Below are 23869 nucleotides of genomic sequence, written 5' to 3' on the forward strand. Positions count from 1 at the left end.
CATCTTCACTGTGGTAAAGGCTCCTGTGAACGCCTGCCTCAGAAGACCCTTCCTTTCTTATCTCTGTTTTTTTTTCTCTTCTGTGCGTGTGTATGTGTGTATACATGTTTGTATGCAGGAGAGGGTGTGCATGCCTCTGTACACACATATGCATGTGGGGGTTCACTCCTCAGGTGTGGTCCACCTCATTGGCCTGGAACTCACTGAGCAGGCAGTGCGAGCTGGCCAGTGAGCGGAGATCTGTCAGCCACTCCTCAGCACTGAGACTGTACCTCCGTGCCATCCCACCTGTCTTTTTAAGGGGGTTCTAGGAACCAGGTCCCTCTGCTTGTGTGGTAAGCATTTTACTGACTGAACTACCACATTTCCCCAAAACCCCTTCTGTAAAGGACAGATGTCACTAGCCGAGGGCCCCACAGAGGACCCTGCCCAGACCTATCTGCCTGCAAAGACCTTGCTAGCCACCAAGTGTCCTGGGTCAGGGTTTCCAGCTCTTTCTGGGAAATGCCACTCAAGCCATGGTGTTCCCTGTTGACTGTGACCATCTCTCCTGGTAAACACTGTATGTTCTGAGGCTCCCCTCTCCCCTCCAGAACGGGTACTCCAGTCCACAGCTCTCACAGAGTGCAGTGTCTCCCAGGCCTTTCACACAGCTGGGCAGCTGCCCTCCAGCTGACCCGAGTCACCCAGGTTAATAATCTGCTTTCAGAGTGGCGGGAGTTGCAGGAGGCTGGAGGGGAAAGATGGTCCTCATGTCAGGGCAGCACCATACGTGAAATTCACCCCTCGGGGACACAGTCACAGAGGGAAGAAACTGAGCGACCCCAGGGGACCAGATTTACCTCACTTTTTCTTCCTTATTCTCAGTCCAATTTCTTTTGTGGAATTACATGAGCCACTGTAAGTCACCTCCATCCCTGTGGAAGAACATTGTGCAGAGACAATACCTCACAGCTGAGGCCGCTCTCCCTCCGTCCTCCCACACTTCTGAGCAGTCAGTACCATATGCTGGGTTGAACCCTGGGCCTCCAACATGCTAAGTATAACTTAACTATGCCAGGCCCTAAAAAGAAACCAGGAGTTAAGTCATCTACCAAAGGACGTGTCATTAAGGAATCTGGAGCTGGCAGGGTCTAGTATTTATGATTAATGTAATACACATGAACATTGTACAAAAGGCCAACAGCGTGGCCAGGCTCTCAAGGCGCCCGCCCAGCAGCTCCGTGCTCCACCTACCTCAACTGCGTTTTCTAGCAACAGCTACTTACATTTTTTGGTCATCTCCCCCACATCTTTCTATCCACATTTCTGCATTCCACGCCGCCGCCGGCATTGCCTGGGGTTGATTCGCTCACTGTAGCTATTACCCAGTCAGGCCTTTGTAGCAACCGAGTCTCCCCTGTTCTTTCCTATTTTCCCCAACCCGTCTTTCTCAGAGCAGGTGGGCCCTGGCTTGTTCTGTTGACATTCGGAGTTTGTTCTGAATAGACAGTACCATTCATGGCTGAGCCCGTGGTAAAGCGGGATCGGATTTCCTTTCCTGTGGGTCTGTGCCCTCTGACGTCACTAATGGTCCTGTTTTGTGAGACCGTTCACCTGCTTGGTATTTTGGTTACTTACAGAGTCACACAGTTAGATCCAGAAGAGCAGGCACACCATCAGCTCAGCCTCCTGGTGCCAGCCATTCCAGGGCCACTGTGTGTCTGCTTGCTTCAAGCTCAGCCACTGCCCTCCCTCACTGGTTCATCTCTCTTCCACGTGGATCTTAAGTTTCTGGAATCCTTGCTGATATTGTTTGAGACAGGGTCTCATGTATCTCACATTGGTCTCTCTGCATAGCTACAATGATCTTGAATGTTTTTTCCCATTGCCTCTACTTCCTGAGTGCTTGTATGACAGGCATACGCTACCACATCTGAGTTTCGTGGTGCTGGGGATGGAACCAGCTGAGCTACATCCTCAGACCCAGTGGTGCTGGGGATGGAACCAGCTGAGCTACATCCTCAGGCCCACAAGATCGCTTGTTTTTGTCACCCTACTTTCCACTCTGTTTTGGTGGGTTATGTCTTCTACAACACAGCAGCACAAGAGCGGGTACTTTAGCTGGGTATAGGAGCCAAGGTGAAATCTCCCTTGAGATTGTTTATATATAGTTTGTTCATGGATACTTAATTTGTAAGTAAGCTGTGCCAAATACAGTATAAATCTGATACCATTTGACAAAATGACAAGACTATAATCAAGACAATGGACACATCTACCACCCTCAAGTTTTATTTTATTCTCCTTGGCCCCTCCAATGCTTCCATCCATAGACAACCACATGCCTGCCTTTCCTCACTACAGAATGTTTTAAATTCCTGAAAGTTTCTACAAATGGAATTTTATAAACTCTGTCTTTATATTTAAAAATCTGGCTTCTTTCATTTACCACAATGATTTTGAGGTTCATCCACGTTATAGCGTATATCTCTAGGTTATTCCTTTTACTGTTGAGTAATATTCTTCTGCGTGGCTACCACAGTCTGTCTGCTCACCAACCGGTGAACACTTCAGTTTTACATTATGAATTTGAATACAAGTTCATGTAAGGACACATGTTTCATCTCTTTTCAGTTAACCCACAGGAGTAGAAGGGCAGGTCCTATGATAATGTTTGCTTAACTTTAATTGCAAAAACCAAATTTAAGTATTTGTACTGTGGGGTTTTTTTTGTTTTGTTTTTGTTGTTGTTGTTTTGGTTTTTTGTGTGTTTGTTTGTTTGAGCCAGGGTCTAGCTCAGGCTGGCTTTAAACTACCCATGAAGCTGAGGATGACCTTGAACTCCTGATCTTCCTGCCTCTATCTCCCAAGTGCTGAGATTTCAAGTGTATTTACCATAGGCTCATATGTGTCCTGGGAGTCAACCCAAGGCCTCTACTAATTGAGCACATCCCGTCCCTGGTCATGTTTATTTAGTTTGCGTGATGGCATTTCCAGGTCTGAGGGTTCCGTTTATCTACATCCATATCCACACTTTTTTTTTTTTTGTCTTAGCTCTGTGACGGATCATGTAGCATTATCCAACTGGAGTTTTAATTTGATTTTTTCTAATTATTACTTACCTTGACTTCATCTTTCCAGATGCCTATTAGTTATCCTGACATCTTCTTGGGGGAAATTTTCTGTTCTGTTTTAACCATATTTGTGTGTTATTTTTATATTATGAATTTTTTTTCGAGACAGGGTTTCTCTGTGTAGCTTTGCACCTTTCCTGGGACTCACTTGGTAGCCCAGGCTGGCCTTGAACTCACAGAGATCCTCCTGCCTCTGCCTCCGAGTGCTGGGATTAAAGGCGTGGGCCACCACCGCCTGGCATATTATGAAATTTAACAGTTACTTTTTGTTGTTTTTTGTTAGTTTGCTTGCTTGTTTTTGGAGACAGGGTTTCTCTGTGTAACTCCAGCTGTCTTGGAACTCATGCTGTAGACCAGGATGGCCTTGAACTCACAAAGGTTGCCTGCCTCTGCCTCCTTAGTGCTGGGATTAAAGGCGTTTGCCACCACCACCTGCCTAAGGGTTACTTTGTTTTATTTTTTTAAACAGGGTCTACTGTATCTGAGACTGGAGACTCTTGATCCTCCTTCCTCTACATCCCATGCTGGGATTCCAGGTGTGAATCCTACCTTGCTAGAGATTTCACAGATTCTGAACACTAGGAAGGTGGCTGGCAAATGTTGTATCTTTTGAAAAAAGAAACATTTTTAAGGAGTTTTGATGACTCCTTGACTGATCTCCTTTTATTCTCCAAGCATTTTGTACTGTAACTAAGAAATCCTTACCAAACTCCGAGTTACTACAGTGTTTTTTTTTTTTTTTTTTTTGGTTTTTCAAGACAGGGTTTCTCTGTGTAGCTTTGCGCCTTTCCTGGAGCTCACTTGGTAGCCCAGGCTGGCCTTGAACTCACAGAGATCTGCCTGGCTCTGCCTCCCGAGTGCTGGGATTAAAGGCGTGCGCCACCAACGCCCGGCTACTATAGTTTTACTTCCCAAATTTACCCCAAAATGTGTGGTCCAATTCAGTAGCCAATTGTTATATGTGGCTGTTTAAATGTGACATGTAGAGGGCTGAAGCAATGGCTCAGTGGTTAAGACCACCTGTTGTTACTCTTGCCTCTTGCAGAAGATTGGGTTTGGTTCTCGTCACCCACATCATGGTTCACAAGTGTCTGTAACCCCAGTTCTAGAGGATCCAACTCTTTTTTGACCTCTGAGGGCACAGCATGCAGTGTTGTGCACAGACACACCTGTAGCTAGAGTTTTCCTGCCTTGCCCACAGTCAGGACAAATCTTTGTCACCCGCTAGTCCCACAGCCGCTCAGACCCAACCAAGTAAACATAGAGACTTATATTGCTTACAAACTGTATGGCCGTGGCAGGCTTCTTGCTAACTTTTCTTATATCTTAAATTAGTCCATTTCTATAAATCTATACCTTGCCATGTGGCTCGTGGCTTATGGGTACTTTACATCTTCCTTGTCCTGGGGGCTGCTGCAGGCAGTGACCCCTTCTGCCTTCTTGTTCTTTTATTTCTCCTCTCTGTTAGTCCCACCTATACTTCCTGCCTAGCCACGGCCAATCAGGTTTTATTCATTGACCAATGAGAGCAACACATTTGCCATACAGATCATCCCCCAGCACAGCCAAGTGCAGACCATCTCAGACACCTGCACTCAGGCCGGTGGTCCTAATCATCCTCTATGTGGACCTGCTGGGTAAAGCCAGGAGGAACCCGAGAACGGGCTCCCACAGGACACACAGAACATCCCACAGCACACACCTGCAGGCAAAACACACATACACATAAAGTAAATAAATCTAAACACAACAACAACAAAGATTTAGCAGATATCCAGTTCAAAATAAATATGCAAAGCATAATGACATACAACTGTAATCCGCTAAAATAAGAAGTTGAGGCAGGAGAATCACTATAAGTTCTAGGCCAGCCTGTTCTCCACAGTGAATTCTAGGTTAGCTGGGGCTGTCTCAAAACAAATAAAATAAAGTAGCATCACCTCCCAGCAGCCATATTTTAAGTTCTCAGTATCCCATGGGCAAATGGGCTCTCCCGTGGTCAGGACAAAGTTGTCACCCCATAGGAGTTCTGTCAAATGACGTTGAGCATCATGTAGTCCCTGCTCACGCAGTGGTCCGTTGTGTGAGGGAAGGGTGCATCTTTTGCACAGGATTACTTGTTTTAGTCTGGTATTTTGAAGACATCATCATCCTTTAGACATCCATTGCCTCAGCATCTGTCAAAAATCAGTGAGACCAGGGGCAGGAGACACAGCCCAGGGTGTAAGCACTTGTCCAGGGGCTGGGGACACAGCTCAGGGTGTGAGCACTTGTCCAGGGGCAGGAGACACAGCCCAGGGTGTGAGCACTTGTCCAGGGGCTGGGGACACAGCTCAGGGTGTGAATACTTGTCCAGGGGCTGGGGACACAGCTCAGGGTGTGAGCACTTGTCCAGGGGCTGGGGACACAGCTCAGGGTGTGAACACTTGTCCAGGGCCTGGAGAGACAGCTCACAGTGTGAACACTTGTCTTGCAGAGGACCCTGGTTAGATTTTTCCTGTACATACAAAGCAGCTAAGAATCATCTGTAATTCCAGTTCCAGGGGATCTGATGGCCTTCTCTGACCTCTTTGGGCACCAGACACAAATGTGATGTACAGACATATATGCAAGCAAAGCACTCATATACATATAAAATAAAAATAAATAAAAATATTTTTTAAAAAATCAATTGGGACAGCCAGATATGGTGGCCTACACCCATAATCCCTGCCTGTGAACTAAGGCATGAGGATCAGAAGTTTGGGAGTAGATGCCTGACCAAGGCTAGCCTGGGCTTCATACTAAGACTCTGCCTTTAAATAAATAGATAAACAAACAAACAAATAAATGAAAAGATGAATGAATGAATAAAACACTGTTCCTCCAAATCAATAAGCTATATGTGCCTAGGTCTACTTTTATGGTTCAGTTTGCACATTGATCAATGAATCCATCTTGGTCCCAGCATCATACAGTCTGTGTGTGTGTGTGTTTGCAATAAGTACCAAAGACATGTAGTGTAAGTTACCCACTTTTGTCCCCCCCAAAAAAATAGTGTTCTAGTTCTTCCATGTATTTTGAATTTTCATACAAAAATTTTAACTTTGCCCTCAAATAAATATAAGCAAAGACATTCTTTCTCTTGGCCAGGCATGATGCTGTACTCCTCTGCTTCCAGATGTTCAGGAGGCTGAGGAAGGAAGACCACCTAACTAACTTACCAAGACCTTCTCCTCCCTTTCCTTAAAGGAGAGGGGCATAGGTCAAGGTGGAACGCTTGTCTGGCATGTACCAGGCTCTGGGTTCACTCCCCGGGACTGAAGAGTCAGAAGCATCACACACACACACACTCTGCAACTTTGAGATGTCCTAGAATTTATAGATGAATTTCGGAGCAATTGCTGTCTTTACAACGTTCATCTTTAGCCCCCTTATTAAACACTCTTTACCTGTTCTTAGTTATCTTTTGCAGTTTTCAGTGAGCAGCCTTGTGCATCCCTTGCCAAGGCTATTTCCTTTTAAGCTGGAGGCAGAGGGTACCACCTCTCTCTCTGTTATCACGGGGGCTTGAGCGTGGTGGGCAGAGGGAGAGTACAGCCGGTGTCTGGTTCTTGGTGGGAAGCTGCCAGCCACCATGAGCCTGTTGACTGATTCCTGATCCTTTCCATGTGACCTACTTCGTTTCTCTTGCTTGGTTTTAAAATCCAATCTACAGCCTTCTTGGGTTTTTATTTCTTTAATTTCTGGTCTTTGAAATTGCACGGCGATGTGCATGGACACGAGTCTTTTCTTATCCATTGCGCTGGAAATTTGGTGTGCCCTTTCAATCTTGAAAATCATACACTTTAATTCGGAGAAATCTGATGTGCAAATTATGTCTTTAAAACCTGTTTTTTTTTTCTGTTTCTCTTTTTGTAAGATTCTTATTAGGGTGATAACTTCTGTACCATCTTGTGATTTTCATAGTGTTCTCTACTGTTTTTCCTCTTTCTCTTCTGGTTTCATTTTGTTACAGTTTCTCAAACTTTCCCCTTGTTCTATGTCTATTTTATTTGGTAATCATGCTTGTGTCCTCCAGACCTTTTTTTTTCCCTCTGCTTGTCTTTTTTGTTTTAAACATTGTACTGATTTTGTTTTATGAATTAAATACCTCCTTTCTGAGTTTTTCTAGGAAATACTTTCTGTTCTACCTTTTCTGAATCTCCTTTGCCTGTTAGTCTCAGATGCGATCTCTCATATGGAGGCTTTCTGAGAATGTCTGGCTACCCTTAGTGTGTCTTCGTATTTTAAAGCAGGGCACCAACAATCTGGTGGGAGCCTCGGGTGTGGGCTATAGGACGCTTGGAAGCTTTTCAGTAGTCCACAACTTAACTGTTTTGTTGCAGGAGTTCCGATATCTCTCTGCCTTATTATTCCCCCTGCGCCATGAGTTCTTCTGTAGAGAACTCTGTACTCACCAATAGGCATTTTTGGTGCTGAATAGCGTGGGATCAAGGGGCCTGCAGTCCAGCCCCTGGACTTTACTTAACCGTCCTTTTCATCCTGTGTCCTCCTTGTCCCTAGTCTGTGCCTGTGGTCTCGGCATCGACTGCCCGTTTGCCTAGTTTTCTGCAGATAAACCTGCCGTGTTGGAAGTGGGATAGCTGCCTATACCAGGCCGGGGCGGGCAGGGGGGGGAGGGGGGGTCCTTCTGGACCAACAGTTCTCCATCTGGGCTTCAGACAGTCATTTCAGACCCTAATATTGTTATCTGGGCCTCTCACGGCTCTGCTGTAAGAACTAGGGTGTTTCTTAAGATTCTGTGCATTTCTCCTTGGTTTTCCTAAGTCTTCTCATCCCTCCTCATCCCTCATACTCACAAAACGTGTTGTTCATAAATCGCTCCCACCCCTTTACTCCTCACTTTTCTTATCACCTAATTCTTACATCATGTGGTTTCTGAGAAGGAAAAACAAATCTGCTCGGGCTTCGCTTCTTTGTCCTCTGGTCTGTCTTAGGCTTTGCGTGACTGGCTGCATTGGGGTTTTCTCTTCTACTGAGTCTTAGACATCTTCCGTTTTTCTCACACAATTCTCTCTTTTCCCCCTTTGTCTCCCACATTCTTGACTCCCCACGATCAAGGCAGGCTAGCTCTGGTTCCTCTACCTCTGTGTTTTCAAGCATCAGCCTTCACCATGCTATAACACACTATCTGACCTTCAGCCCAACCAACCCATGCAGGGAGGGAAGAGATCTGGACTCCACAAGGCTAAATCATGAGGTGTTTGGAGCCGCCACGTTAGAGGTGCGCTGACGGCCATCTAGGCTTGGAGAAGTGTCCTGGGTCTGCTACCCTTGCTTATTCACCCCCACCTCTGGGATTGGCAGCCTGAGTCCATGCACAGTCACTTCAAAAGTCCCTGGATGGTAGGATCCTTCACACATGTTTTCATGGTGGCTGTGATTGTCCTTAATTTACCCCACGGTTTAATACTCCAGTTCTCACACTTCTCCCTTCAACACGAGGAGACTTGGTCCACTTGACCTAAGGTAGGAAGGGAGGTATGGCCGCACAGGAACGGCGACAGCCAGCACTCATGATGACACTACCACCCGGGGGATTATCACACAGCTTGTGATGGAAGGCTTCTCACGGGCTCTATACACGAGTTAGAAGAGGTGGGACATGATAACAGACCCATCACAGTGACAGGCTCCTCTGTAGCTGGAAGGTTTCTCCGGTCTCGCCCAGCCCCAAGGTCCCACAGCCACTTATAAAATAATCATTCAGAGGCTTGATATTAATTACCAATCGCATGGCCTATGGCAGGCTTCTTGCTGCTAGCTCTTATAACTTAACCCATTACTATTCATCTGTAAGTCGCCATGTGGCCGTGGCTTACCGGTACTTTCACATCTTGCTTCTCCTGGCGGTGCTGGCGTTTCTCTAGACTCTATCTTTCTCTTTCCTGTCTCTCTCCTTGGATTTTCCCCGCCTGCTTCTAAGCTGCCTTGCCATAGGCCAATGCAGCTTTTTTTTTTTTAATCAACCAATCAGAGCAATACATATTCACAGCGTACAGAAAGACCTCCCACAGCACTCCACCAAAGTGACAGACCCACCACCATGACAGACGCTACCGTAGTGGATGGCAGACCCACAGTGATGACGGGTACCACAGTGATAAGCAGCACCATGGTAACAGACCACACCACCACCTCCACCAATAGGAGCCATGAAAGGCAAGTGATCAAGAGAGACTGAGGTGGCAGGAGCCAGCACTTGCCTAAAGGACACAAGCCAGTCAGGGCTGGTTGAGGGCTGCACATAAACATTTCAGTTCATCTGCAGACATGAGACCTTCTCAGGCGGTGAGAGTCAGCCAAGAGATCACCATAGAAAGAGGTCTCAAAAAACCCAGTGACTCATAATTCATATTTAAAAGTCTTCAGAGTGGAAATTTGTCCAGTGTCTACACAGTGTTGATTCAGCAGCATTCTCCATCACTGAAAAAGGTTGGCATTGGAGCAAAAGACCCCCAAGGAAAGTCAAAAGGAACAGCTGTGGCTAAAAACCTGCATAAATTTCCTGAACATTAAATTGGAATGGACTTAGGGAATCTCAAAATCAAAATGAGCACTTTGGAAGTCTTTTATGGCAAGACACTGGTCAAGGTTCAGAACTTGAATAGAGAATAAGAAAAGTCCTGTCCTCACAATCCACATGAGCAGCAAGCCCAAAAGGGCACCATGCTCAGCTGCTCCCCAGATTTGCCTTCTTACAAAGATGGCAAATGGAGGGGCAGCCAGTTGTGGGGTGTCATCTTATGATGATACCCAACCTCGAGTGTGTCACAGGGCATGTACACACAGGCACATCGCTTTCCCAAATATCATCTCTCCACACAGCAAGAACACAAAGGCTGAAACACGAAGCAATTGTGGCTGGCTTTCACAACCACATGTGGAGGTTAATTAAGTAAGGAAACCAAAACTCCTATTAATATGAGATCAGAAAAACCTTCTAGAAATCACAGGCACATGATCTCACACAAGGGGCTAGGCAGTGGCGCACGCCTTTAATTCCAGCACTTGGGAGGCAGAGGCAGGCGGACCTTTGTGAGTTTCAGGCCAGCCTGGTCTACAGAGTGAGTTCCAGGACAGCCAATAATGGGATTATATCGATAGCAATCTACAGAGCCTGCTTAATGGGCAAAGGAATTTATCTGTGAAAGAAAACTCACAAGACAAATAGAGGAATGTGTCGCAGGATCCTGGAAGGGTGAGGCATGGTCCAACACTGTTCTCTGGTGAGATCTGCCCTGGTCTGTCCCAGCATCCAAAATCATGAGGTAGTGAAGAGAAAGCCATGTACTTACATTCCAGGTCTTAAGGGTCACCAGCTGCTCTACCCTTAAGGGCATGTACTTCAAGGTCATAGGCAGGTGGAACAGTTACCACCTACCTCAGTAGGGGTGAAGCCTCACATCGTGGTGAGAACAGCTACCCACTACAAGGCAGGGCTACACAGAGAAATCCTTTCTCAAAAGATCAAAAAGAAAATAAGTCTCCCACAAGGGGAGTTTCAGTTTGAAGTTCAGGTCACTCAGTAGTTCAGTGAGAAATGGAGTGGATGAACTCATAGAATTAAGGGTTCATTTGCTAAGTCAGAAGGAAATCAGAGATCAAACAAAGGTTTATGATGTTCTTTAGAGAGTCTCCCAATCTGATCTGCAAAAAGATGAATTCCCTGAGGGGGACCTGCTCACAGCATCTGTTACTGTGTGAAGAAAGGCTCTTCAGTTACTCCACGGACTCACTTCGGTGTGAGTAAAATTCTGACTATGTATTATTTACGCAGATGAAAGGCCTACGGATCTAGAACTGTCTCTCCAGGACAGGTTTGCCACCAGGAGCACTCAGCTGAGGGACAGGTGTCTGCATTCCTATGTCATGAATTTATCAGGACTCACAGCTTAAAGCTGGTGTCCCTAAGATGCCCGCCTCCTGTTCCCCTCACACACCAGTGAGTGGTACCTACCGCATCCGGTGTTTTAACATGCATACGGGACTTTTTTTTTTTTTTTTTTTTTGAACAGGGTCTCACAATATAGCCCTACCTGGCCTGGGACTTGTTATGTAGACCAAGCTGGCTTTGAACTCAAAGAGATCTGCCTGCCTCTGTCCCTTGGGTGTTGGGATTAAAGGCATGCATCACTACACCCAGCCAAGCATGACATTTTGAGTCATTGGATGGTATAGTTTGCTTTCAATAAAATAAAGAAAAATGGGAAGGAATGTTTTTGCATATCTAAAAAGAACACAGCGGGTCAGTACTGGGTCAGTACCAGGTCAGCACCAACACAAACAGCAGAGAGAGAACTGTCCACTCTGTGTAGTAGCCAACCCACCAGTGTGGCATCCTTCCTCAAATGCTTCTCAACTAAAGGAGTGCACACTGCGTTCACTGGGGCTGTTTCCTGGAAAAACAGCTTCCTTCCCAGGAGCAGATACCCAGGCCTGGCCACCTCGTGAGGAGTGGGCATCCCCCCGAACTCTGCAAATACCCAGGCCTGGCCACCTCGTGAGGAGTGGGCATGCCCCCGAACTCTGCAGATACCCAAGCATGGCCACCTCATGAGGAGTGGGCATGTCCCCAGCCCTCCGCATGTATAATAAACTGTCTGACTAATTCCTTGCTCTTGAAACTCCAAGAACCTCTTGCATAGGCTCAGCCCTTGTGTTTACCTCAACATGTTACATGTTAGCTAACAAAGCGAAGGGAAACCAATCCCAGCTGACTTCCCCGGCTCCCAAGCCCTTCCTTCATGAATCACCGAGTCATTGCAACTCCAGAGGTCGAGTCAAATCTCTCAGATTGATTCAAAAAAAAAAAAAAAAAAAAAAGATTTTTTTACAAAATTGACTACAAGACCTCAAAACCATGGAGCTATCCTGAGACCATTCAGAATGTGTTGACTGCCACAGCTGTCCTATCAGGGGTTCAGTTTGGTGGCTTCACGTGGCTGCTGCTCCCTCACTGGACAGTGACCTACCGGCAGGTCTGGGAGTGTGAGCATAGTGTCAGTAGGTCACTAGGGCTGTGGCACACAGTATCTGTATTAGTAGGGATTCTGTAAAGAAACAGAACTTATAGAGTTAATATATAGATTAAAAAGTCATCTAGCCGGGCGGTAGTGGCGCACGCCTTTAATCCCAGCACTCGGGAGGCAGAGGCAGGCGGATCTCTGTGAGTTCGAGGTCAGCCTGGACTACCAAGTGAGTCCCAGGAAAGGCGCAAAGCTACACAGAGAAACCCTGTCTCGAAAAAAACAAAAAACAAAAAACAAAAAAAGTCATCTATTAGATCGGCTTACAGGGTGACCTCTGGGTAGCCCAACAGCAGCGCTATTTCACAACAGGAAGGCAGAGAATCTGGTAGTTGTTCGATCTGTGGGACCAGATGTCTCAGCAGTCCCAATCTAGTGCAGGAGGCCTGGAGGGTTCCTGCAGAGCTGCTGGTCTCCAGTCTACGTCAAAAGGCTGAAGAAGTTAGTTCTGATGTCAGAGGAGGAGCGCAGAGCAGCAGCAGAGATGATGTCATCAGTGAGAGCGAGGGAAAGCAGACAAAGAGCGAACCCTCTTTCTCCCATTCCTGGTTTTTTTTAAGCATGTGTATGTATGCATGTGGGTTGTGCAAGAGCCATGTGGGATCCCTAGGAGTTGGAGTTAAGGCAGCTGTGAGGTACTCAGTGGGTGCTGAGAGCTGAACTCAGGTCCTCTGCAACCATAAGAGCAGTGTGCACTCTTTTAACTGCTGAGCCACCTCTCTGGTCCCTTTCCTGTCCCATCTGCCCCCAGAAGGTGTCAATCACATTCGGGGTGGGTCTTCCTATTTGAAAGAGTCTGATTAAGAAACAGCACTTAGGCCGGGCGTTGGTGGCGCACGCCTTTAATCCCAGCACTCGGGAGGCAGAGCCAGGCGGATCTCTGTGAGTTCGAGGCCAGCCTGGGCTACCAAGTGAGCTCCAGGAAAGGCGCAAAGCTACACAGAGAAACCCTGTCTCGAAAAACCAAAAAAAAAAAAAAAAAAAAAAAAAAAGAAACAGCACTTAGAAGCCTGGTGGTGACGACACATGCCTTTAATCCCAGACCTCGGGAGGCAGAGGCAGGCAGATCTATGTGAGTTTGAGACCAGCCTGGTCTACATAGGGAGTTCCAGGACAGCACCAGGGCTGCACATAGAAACATCATCCTGAAAAAAGAAAGAAAGAGAGAGAGAGAGAGAGAGAGAGAGAGAGAGAGAGAGAGAGAGAGAGGAAGGAAGGAAGGAAGAAAGAAAGAAAGAAAGAAAGAAAGAAAGAAAGAAAGAAAGAAAGAAAGAAAGAAAGAAAGAAAGAAAGAAAGAAAGAGGGAGGGGGAGGGAGGGAGGGAAGGAAGGAAGGAAGGAAGGAAGGAAGGAAGGAAGGAAGGAAGGAAGAGGGAGGGAGGGAGGGAGGAAGAGGGAGGGAGGGAGGAAGGAAGGAAGGAAGGAAGGAAGGAAGGAAGGAAGGAAGGAAGGAAGGAAGGAAGGAAGGAAGAAAGGAAGACCAACCACTGGGGAGGCAGAGGCAGGCAGATCTCTGAGTTACACAAAAAGAGACCCCATCTCAAAACACAAAACAAAAATCTCTCATGGGTGCTCACTGGCCTGCACTTTAGTTGACTCCAGATGCTGTCAACCTGACCACCCAGACTAGCCATCCCGGGAGACACTTGGGAAGTTCCAAGCTCACTTGCGGGGAGGAGGCGGGAGTAAACGCAGCACGGCCTTCTCGCACACTTGTTTTCACTGACGCGAATGCTGCAGGCCGAGCAGTCACAGGCTGAAATTTCACAGGGTTTCCTGGTCCCTGTCTCTCCTTTACCCCGTCAAGTGCTCACCCTCCTTATAGTGGCAGATCCCTTCACCACCTCTGCCTTTTCAACTCTGCTACGTTTGACAGGTTTCTCTCATTTCTTGTCTCTGGATATAGCTAATACTTTTTTATTGTATGCCGGACATAGTGGACATCACATTACAGAATGTCTGAATTTTTAATAGAGTATTGATTAGCTTGATCATGTGTGTGTGTGTGCACTCACGTGTGTGTGTGTGTGTGTGTGTGTGTGTGTGTGTGTGTGTGTGTGTGTGTTTATACACACATATACATATGGAGGTCAGAGGTCAATACCCTGGACCTTTTTCAATCCCTCTCCACCTTATTTTTTGAGACAGGATCCCTCAATGAACCTGGAGCTCACCAATTCAGCTACACCACCATGTCTGGGTTTTACAGAGGCTCTAGGGCTCGAACCTGGGTCTTCATACTTACCTGGCAGGCACTTTACCAACTGAGACAACTCCCCAGACCTAAGCTTTATCCTTCAAGACTGCCCTTAAGTTTTCCAAGTACAGAGCAAACTCCTGGGCTGGGCCTCTGTGCAGAAAGCAGCCTCTCTGAGTGAATGCATGTGTGGAATGTATATGTAGGATGCTGTGTGAGCCTGTCTGTGCATTGTCATGTTTCCAGAACTCTGGCTTCCTTTTTTGATAGCACTGACATTGAAAACATCCACCTCGCTGTTGTGAGATAATCTTGTTTGTGCATTGTGAAGATGTGTCTCTGTCTAAGGCCCCTTCTGGTTAGTTTAATGAAGGGCCAATAGCTAGGCAGGAGAGGGGGGGTGGGACTTCCGAGGAAAGATAGGAACTCTGGGAAAGAGTCTGAGGCGGAAAATTGCCAGCAAGATGCAGAGGAGGTCAGATGTACGGTACTGAGGAGAGGTAACGAGCTACGTGGCAGAATGTAGATTAATATGAATGGGTTAATTCAAGTTTTAAGGGCTAATCGGGAACAAGCCTAAGCTAAGGCCAGGCTTTCATAATGAATGAAGTCTCTGTGTCATTATTTGGGAGTCGGTGGTCCAAAGAAAGTCCGACTACATTTTGGCACCCTTCTGAGAACAAACAGCAAACTGAAAGCGTCTGGTGCCTGGGATGCTTTAGTCTCAGTCATGTGTCCACCCTCCTCCCCCTCCTTCCTGTCTGAGATAAAGGTGGTCCTTCCATCCTTCCCTGAATCTTCCACCTGGTTGGTCTCACAGTGGTCCTCAGTACTAGGACAAGAGGTTGAACTGTGAGCCAGACCCATCCAGGTCCGGGTCCAAGGCTGAAAATGCACTGTATGGCTAAGTCACACAGGGTGAGCAAGAACCGTCCATGTGGACAAGGGCAAGAACAGGACTGTTCTAAAGATCAAAGGGGCCTGTGGAGACAACAGCAGCCTCGCCCATTTCCCAGACCTCCATCCCTCTCCACTCTCCACCCCTTCCAACTTCTCAGACCCCGAAGCCTCCTCCTTCATATCCACACCAGTGCCCAGCCTGGCCAGAGCCAAGCATTACCATGGAGGCCACCCTGCTTCTCCCTCACCTCACATGGCTGTTGCTGGAGGGCTTCTCTCCAGGCTCCACCAAGCCCCGCAGTCCCACAATCCATGTATAAAATAATCACTCAGACGCTTATATTACTTATAAACTGTATGGCCGTGGCAGGCTTCTTGCTAACTGTTCTTTTATCTTATATTAACCCATTTTTATAAATCTATACCTTGCCACGTGGCTGGTGGCTTACCGGCGTCTTTACATGCTGCTTATCCTGGCGGTGGCTGCAGTGTCTCTCCTCCTTCTTCCTGTTTTCCCAATTCTCCTCTCTCTTTGTCCTGCCTATACTTCCTGCCTGGCCATCAGTGTTTTATTTATATAGAGTGATATCCACAGCACATGGCAACCCACCTGGCATTTCCTAGCTCCCTATGAACTCCTAATTCCCCGGCAGTGAACATGATTGGAAGCCTTTCCCGCCTGGCTGCCTAGGTATTTGCACAATGGCTGACCCCCTTCTCATCCAGATCTCTTAATTTTTTTCACGCGGCCCTCCTCTTGCCTTGTCTCTGTTGCATTTTTTTCTCTCTCCTCTGTGGAAGCCCATCCCCCACACTGTAACCTTCTCCCTCCTCTTCCTCCTCAGCCTACTGCCCCCAGGTCCTGTGATGGACAAGCCTGACTGTATGTGCATGGGACTGTTCACAGGACAGCGCTGAACCCACAGGGTCGCATTCTAGGCCTCTTGTGGAAAGATTCCGTCTTAGTTCCTGCAGCCCCCTCCCAAGCCCCTGCAGCCCAGTCAGTTCCCAACATCAATGCCTTTCCTTGTGACCCACACCATGGCTGGTAGCAACTTCCTTCTCCACCCCAGTCTGTGCAGATAGGCACTGATCACCCCGTGGGGCTCAGCCTGGGTCTGTGGGCAGGTAAGCAAGGCCCTCTAAGGAGCCGGATCTGTGGGGAGGAGAGTGTGTTTACTTCTTCTCAGAGGCTGTTTTATCTGCGTAGGCTGCATGGCTCAGCAGTCCATGGCAGAGAAGGGATTTGTAGACACCGGTCTGCACCAGGCAGCAGGCACAGCAGACTCTGCCCACATTGCCTCTCAGATCCTGTCCAGACCATTCCTACATCCTCAGTCTCTGAGCATGCTTTCCTTGTGCTCCCTCAAGCCCCCACACAGCAGGTCCAAAGTCTAGGGAATTCACTGAGGTCTGAGCCTCATAGCACATTAAAATGAGGCCGGATAAATCCATGGAATTAAGAACTAACATGAAGTTCTGGTGTTGGAAGAATAATTTTTTTTTTAATAGATCTGTAGGCATGACATCCATTGTAGATGTTGGTTTGGAGTCAATGACTAATAAAAATGTCATTTCCTGTGATTTTTATCAATTACAGTAAATATGCCAGTAATCACCCACTTTAGCTGCTGAGACACAAGTGCTGTCTGGAGTTGAGGCTGGGGACCTCTCAGAGGCCTCAAGAGGTAAACCCCACAGGTGTAGACTGACATCTGGGCAAACAGTAGTTAAGCATGCTGGAATCTGGAGGAGAGAAGTGTTAAATGTATGTCAGGCAGGCAGATTTGGACTTTCCGTGGGGGTCTGACACATCCAACAGGAAACGGGTAGAAATTACCCTAACGGCACAAATCTCGTCATTTGCAACCTCGGAGGCAGCAGGCTCATTTAACACATCAACTCAGAGATAACGATTGGCGAGACTCGGCCTGGTGTTCATTCCGCCTTTAAAGCGTGGCAGAACCGGGGAGAGCTTCGTGTGTCCGCAGATGACCCTGTGGTGACCTTTCAGCCCCTGCAGCTGCAGAAGGAGTCAAGGGCCAATTGCTCCATAAGCTAAGATCTGAGAACCTTCCTACTTCTTCAAAAATAAGGAGACATGGCTGGAAGCTCTTCTGAGCTCATTGGAGCCGAACGGGTATTTCAACACTCCAAGCACTTATGCGTTATCCGCCGTCATCCCTGGCTAGTTCCTAGCCAATCACCAGAGATCCCTGTCTATTTCAGATGCTGCAAACATCCGCTGTCAGCGTGTGCAAGGCTGTGATTCCAGAGGAGAGACCCAAAGCCTCCTGGGCGTGTGTGAAGAGTGTTTAGCGGGAGGCAGGAGGCAGGGTCCCTGAAAGCCAAGCCGATGAGCGCGAACCCTGTGCTGAGTAAATGTGGGCTCCTGAAGGTGCAGAGACAGTGGACAGTGGACGAGGTATGAGGAACAGCTTAGGGGCCCACCCCCACTCTAATCCTGCAAGGTGAACCCTGAGAACACTCGGGAGCTTTAGGGGGAGCAGCTGGTCCCCAGAAAGAAATCAGCCCAGACCCTTCCTCTGTTTTTCTCCTCTCTGCCCCTCTCTGGGCTCCACTGAGGCAGGAATGCTAAGTGCCAGCTGCGGCAGGCTGCTCTGGTGCAGACCCACCTGTGGCCACATGCACACACCTTGCCATAGACCTGTCACACCTGTAGGGATACACACCTGCACAGATAACTGTCTATACCTGCACACAGACGCACCTGCACATACCTGCAGGTACACACACACGTACACCCTTGCCCACACTTGCTCATACCTGCATACACAAACAAACCTATAGGGATACACACAAATACATATATGCACCTTCAGGGACACACACACACACACACGCCCACATCTGCACAGATATACATACTTGCCCATGCCTGCATGAACAAACACACCTGCAAGAATACACACATGCTCACACCCACCCACACCTGCTCACTTCTTTAGAGGCACACACACTTGCAGAGGCATTAATAACAATAATAATAATAATAATAATAATAATAATAATAATCTGGTAACTTTTCTCTCTTTGTGCTTTTTCTTTTTTCTTTTTATTTTTTAATATTTATTTATTTATTTATTTATTATGAATACAGAAGAGGGAGCCAGATCTCATTACAGATGGTTGTAAGCCACCACGTGGGTGCTGGGAATTGAACTCAGGACCTCTGGAAGAGCAGTTAGTGCTCTTAACCACTGAGCCATCTCTCCAGCCCCTCTTTGTGCTTTTTCATGTCTGCCCAGAGATACTTGGTGAGGTCAAAGCTGGTCTCTGTGTCTGTCTTCAAGAACACAGAAAGAAACCATTTATTTAAAAACAATTTTTAAATTAACTTGGTACAGTTCGACTGGTTAATGTCTTCCGAACTTAACATATTTTGAAAATAATGGTTACTAACTTTCACAGACAACTAGCACTGAGTGGTGAAGATGTCTCAGAGATGCATACAAAACACATACAGGGCCGGGCGTTGGTGGCGCACGCCTTTAATCCCAGCACTCGGGAGACAGAGCCAGGCGGATCGCTGTGAGTTCGAGGCCAGCTTGGGCTACCAAGTGAGCTCCAGGAAAGGCACAAAGCTACACAGAGAAACCCTGTCTCGAAAAACCAAAAAAAAAAAAAAAACACACATACAGGGAGGAGCTGGACGCTAGTCAGACCTGTGAGTTAACTTCCTGTAGCTGAGAGAGGAAAGCTGATGGATCGGATCGAGGGACGACATTACCCCATTGGCTCTGGAGATCTAAGTCAAAATCAAAAGCCAACCTCAGGCCCAGGTAACTCACTTCACTCTGGCACAGGATGTTTGTGTGGAGTGATGGGCTTCTTAGAATGTGAACTTATGCAATGCCTTGAGCAATGGACTTGTTCTGTAATCGGCAAGTTTTCCAGAAAACCTGTACTTCCCCCCCCACCCCCACACCCCCCACTTGACTATTGCTGATGGGAAAATATTTGTTTTCCTCAATGAATAATTTATTGTTGTTGTTGTTGTTTGGTTATTAGAGCCAAGGTTTCTCTATGCAATAGAACAGACTGGTCTCAAACTCACAGAAATCCTCCTGCCTCTGCCTCCCAAGTACTGGGACTAAAGGCACATGCCACCATGTCCAGCTGAATGAATGATTTTAGAATGCATGTGCAACAACGGCCTTTTAACCACACACTGTTGTTAGCACAGTTGTTAATTCATAACAAGTTAACTTTCACAGAACAATGGACATGTTTTTAAAGATATTTTTTTGGCAACACATTATAGACTCATTATTCAGTTAATTAAACCTCTCATCCCAGTTGCCTTGGGTTCTAAGATACACATATGAAATGTTTTTATCCTCTAGAGACTGACGTACCCTTAGCCTCAGCACAAGTCTCTGGAATTTTTTTTTTCTTTCACAGCGATACATGGAATAGAAACATGCCCCAGGCTTGTTGGAATACAGAGGAAAGGTGTGTGCCCATGGAGGTAAGCTCAACATAATCTGTGGTCCATGTGATCTAGAATGAAAAATAATTTGATCAGCTCCCTTCCTAATACCTTTTTTATGTAGGTGTTGTAAGATCATATCCCCAAACTGAAGCACGACTCCTTGTATTTCAATACTGTTTCACCACATGGGTCTAGCAGAGAATACACTTTGCGGTCTCCACGACCAACTCAAAGAGCTACAGACAAGAACCTCGAATTTCTCCAAGAATGAAGCGAGCCACTGGCTATACTTAGTTAACACCCAGGTTTTAAAATGAACCTGCATGTGTGCAGCGGGTTACTGCCCGATGTCCTCTCAAGCCCATGGGAGGCAACCACCGTGATGCCAAGAACTCACCACGACCCTCCACCTGGCACCAGCTCGCCAGCCTGAGCCCTCTCGTGTCTGTTCTCTGAGCCAGGAGTTACAGAGGAACAGGGCCAGTGGCAAACACTAAGTCGTGCTGGGGTGGTGAGGGGAGAAATACTGTACTTCGATATTATTTGGTGGTCATCCTTAGATGATCAGGATTCCAGACAGGAGCATTGCCCCGGCTGGTACAATGTTGGAAGTGGGTCTTTCTTCTTGTCGGCAAGCAGACCATGCTGCCTGAAGAAGCGAAGGCGGTGAGCTCATGGTGATTGGCGTGTGGTCTGAGGCTAAAGGTGATGCTGCTTCCCCTCAGCCCCTGCCCTTCACCTCGTCTCAATTTTCCTGGGACCCTCCTATATGCCCGATTTAAAGGGAATTACCTATGACTTCAATTATTTGTTTCTTATCAGCTGATGTTAAACTACAAGGATTTGCATTGAATGGACACAAAGAGCAAGCAAGTCGCGGCACATGGCCAAATGAAAGAGTGATGTCCTGGTGAATTTAGCCGAAATAATTTACTGCCATATAAAAGTGGGGAAGTAGAAGGTACAGCCTTTGACCAATAAATCCCTGCTGCCCGTGAAACCCTTATCTGGTCCCCTCCGATATATTCCACACAAGGAAGCCATCATCATTGGCTCTGGTTAGTTATTTGTAAACCTTGATCTTCTGCACTCCGTGTCCTAAATACGGGTAATTAGCATCAGTTTATCGCACTTCTGCATATTTCGTCTACTCTCCAAACACGCGGGCTTCCATTGGCTGCCATTCTGCTACAGGAGATTATGAAGACAGATTGCAGAGAACGCATGTGCTAAACGAGATTAGGAAGGAATAGAAATAGCAACTTGGCCAATAAATTCCTCGTGAGAGCCTTATCATGCAATTACACGTTGACTAGCTTCACACTCTCCCGGCCTCTTAATCCAGTGCCCCCACCAGGAATAAAATTTCACTAATTTCTGAATTGCTGCAGATCCTCCTGACTTGTTACTGAGAGTGGAGACGAGGTGCTGCCGAACATGTCGAGTCGAACTTCGCCATAAAAAAGTAAACTTTGGATGTCAAGGTGGGTGGCACGCGTTGGGATGTTCAAACAGCTCCGTGTCATCTCGGTGGAGTGAGCACACACCGTCTGGGCACTCAGAGTCATTTCACTTTTCTTTGAGTCCCCCATTCGCTCTCGGTGCCAAGTTGGGGGACTGTGCCCCTCCTGGTCTGTCTGAAAGGGAGGGCTTCCTTGCCTGTCCACCAGACTACGAAGCGAAGCGTGTTTAGAAGCCAAACAGTGCTCCAGGTGATGCTCCTTCGCGTTGAGCCGACAGCAGCCAGGGTGCCCCTGAGCAATTCTGGGACAGTCCCCTCGACCTCTTTAAGTTCATTTTCCTCCTTGCTCACACAGGCTGTCTCTCACACTCTCTGGTGTGCTTTATCCCCCACCGCACATTCAGGTGTATAAATAGGAAAAGCCGGCCCACTCTGCACCGTGAGAACAACCAAGAACACTGTAATAGGACTTCTACAGGGGGATCGTGATTCTTGTCCCTCCCTGCCTGTTAATGTTATTCTCCCCAGGGCTTTATAATAAGTTAGGTATTTAAAGAGGCCCATTAAGCCTTTCGATCTACCAGGGGACTATTTATAGCACAGAGCCACAGTCAGACATCATGAGGCCCCCACAGAAGCAAGGTATTACAGCAAGAACCCCACAGGACTGAACTTCTCTTTGCTGGAAGGCATACACGGACATCCAGATCTGTGCTCCCAGGAAGGGTGGAAGGGATTAATTAGCTAAGAAAGTCCACAGCCATTGTGATGCAAGTTTTTATGTGTAGGTCACGATGTGGCCTCGGCTTTCTCTTCTCCAGGTGATTCCTACAGGGATTTACTGAGTAGAGGGTCTCGTGAGCAATCCAGAGAAAGGGTTCTAGGTTTCCTTTCCGAAGGTTCCTAGCGGGCCACATTCAGAGAGGGACCAGGCAGCCTCCAGGCAGTAAGCGGGCATCTGTGCCTCTTCCACAGGAACACTGCATGCACCGTTCTAGAGCCTGGTTTTGCTGCACAAGGAGGAGCCCTGGCTAGATGAGCAACCACCCAGAATGCAGGTATGCCTGGACCTTGAGAAGGATGGCTTTGCCTTTTCCAAGTGGCCTGGTCTTTTGTCAGCTGGCTGGCTGGCAAGGATTTTTTGTTTTCCAGAGGGAAGCTTTCACTCATCTGGAGTGCGGGAGAATGAGCCACGGCCTGTGAGGCACATGGAGATACTTGTCTGAAGGAGTTGACTCTTAGAAACCACAGCACAGATGCCTGAAGCAGGGAGACACACAGCTGCTGTGGCTGTGCCCCTGCAGGCACCTCCGTCTCTGGAGTCACCAAGACCAGCACAGAGTCTTGGAAGTTGGAGTGCTACCTCCCTGCTCCTCTGAAGGGAGGCCTAGGACACCTGTTGCTGAGGGGCCAGAGTGGCCGGGCCCCTGCTGGGCCGGTGTAGAAGGAGTGAGGTGGTCAGTGGTGTTTCCTCTCTGGAGCCTTCAGGCTAGATTGGGAGTTCTGTGCGGCTTCAGCCACAGCTCTCTGCTCAAGCCGAGATGCGCTTCAACTACTAGGCCTAAGGCACACGTGGCCGCTGGAGCTCAGCTCAGCAACTGAGACTGAAGGACCCTCCAGAGCCCCAGAAGACCCCCGCCCGGGGAGTGACATCAGTTGGGGAGCTATTAATAACTGCCCTCCCTCCCTGTCATATTTCCTGAACTGGTGAGCTTTGTGGAGGGGGTGGAGTAGGAGGGAGCTGCTTGCCATTAATCTGGGAACAAACAGCTAACCCCGGTGACTGGTATTTTCGCTTTTCTTTTCTCACTTTTCTCAGTGTGGGGAAGGCGATTGTGAGGCGCTCTGCTGGAATTTGGCAGCGCGGAGGCTTGGAGAGCAGCCCCATGCTGGCTCCTATTCAGCCGGCCAGTTTTCCTCGAGCTTTGGAAGTTTCGCTCAGCCGTGCACTCAATGGCTTCACAAAGCTGATTACAAGCTTCAGCGCATTCCTGAAGGAGCCAAAAGCGACGCAGGTGCAAACGAGCCGAGGGAGCCCCTTATCCCGGTGACAGAATGGGACAAGCTGGGAAAGGCTTGGACCACACAAATCCAAGGCTCACCAGGCAGCAGAGAGCCTGCCTTGGGAACCGGGGGTCATTATCCGCCCTATTCAGCGGGGCCGGGGACCCCGGGGCCGGGTAGGCCGGTCGGGCGGCAAGCACCGCCGCCAGTGTGCGCCTACGGCAGTGGGGACCCCGCTGGGCGCTGCAGCCCATCGGGATGTTGGGCGCTGTGTTTGTTCTCACCGACAGCGGTCCGTGAAATCTATCTTGTTCCTGAAAGCTGGTGTCCACGATAAGGGGGTACAGGAGAACCAGGGTGGCGAAGATGCGCTGTGCATCGACAGCGCGTAACTTCGGTTGTTGAGAGCGCACTGGCCTGTGCCTGCCGCAGGCCGCTCTCAGCCCCCCCCCCCCCCCCCCCCGCGCCCCAAGTCTTGTAACCCCCATCCCCTCGCCCTCAGCTCTTCGTTTTTCCTCTCTGCAAATCCTACGGAGAGCGGGCTCCGCAAAGTGCGGTGGGGAGGGACAGTGGCCCGGAAGGGGTGGATCACCAGGTGGGTCCGGTGCACCTAGCAGGGCAGTGGAGAACGCGGAGCCACGTCTAGGGTAATTAAATCACATCC

The 23869-nt window shown here is 48.1% G+C and overlaps 1 long non-coding RNA gene across 2 annotated transcripts in view; it reads left to right on the forward strand.

Moving 5' to 3' along the window:
- Positions 1-23660, forward strand: part of LOC114701256 — a 30732-nt gene extending 7072 nt beyond the window's left edge. Inside the window, exons 2-7 of one of the 2 annotated variants that reach the window (XR_003735803.2) lie at positions 17513-17708; positions 19709-19775; positions 21131-21223; positions 22177-22259; positions 22354-22908; positions 23021-23660. This is a non-coding gene — a long non-coding RNA (uncharacterized LOC114701256). Of the gene's footprint in view, positions 1-17512; positions 17709-19708; positions 21224-22176; positions 22260-22353; positions 22909-23020 lie in introns of both variants that reach the window. The other variant, XR_005093070.1, reaches the window with a different exon arrangement.
- The last annotated feature ends 209 nt before the right edge of the window (positions 23661-23869 follow it).

The sequence above is a fragment of the Peromyscus leucopus genome, chromosome 17, assembly GCF_004664715.2.
Source record: "Peromyscus leucopus breed LL Stock chromosome 17, UCI_PerLeu_2.1, whole genome shotgun sequence".
NCBI lineage: Eukaryota > Metazoa > Chordata > Mammalia > Rodentia > Cricetidae > Peromyscus > Peromyscus leucopus.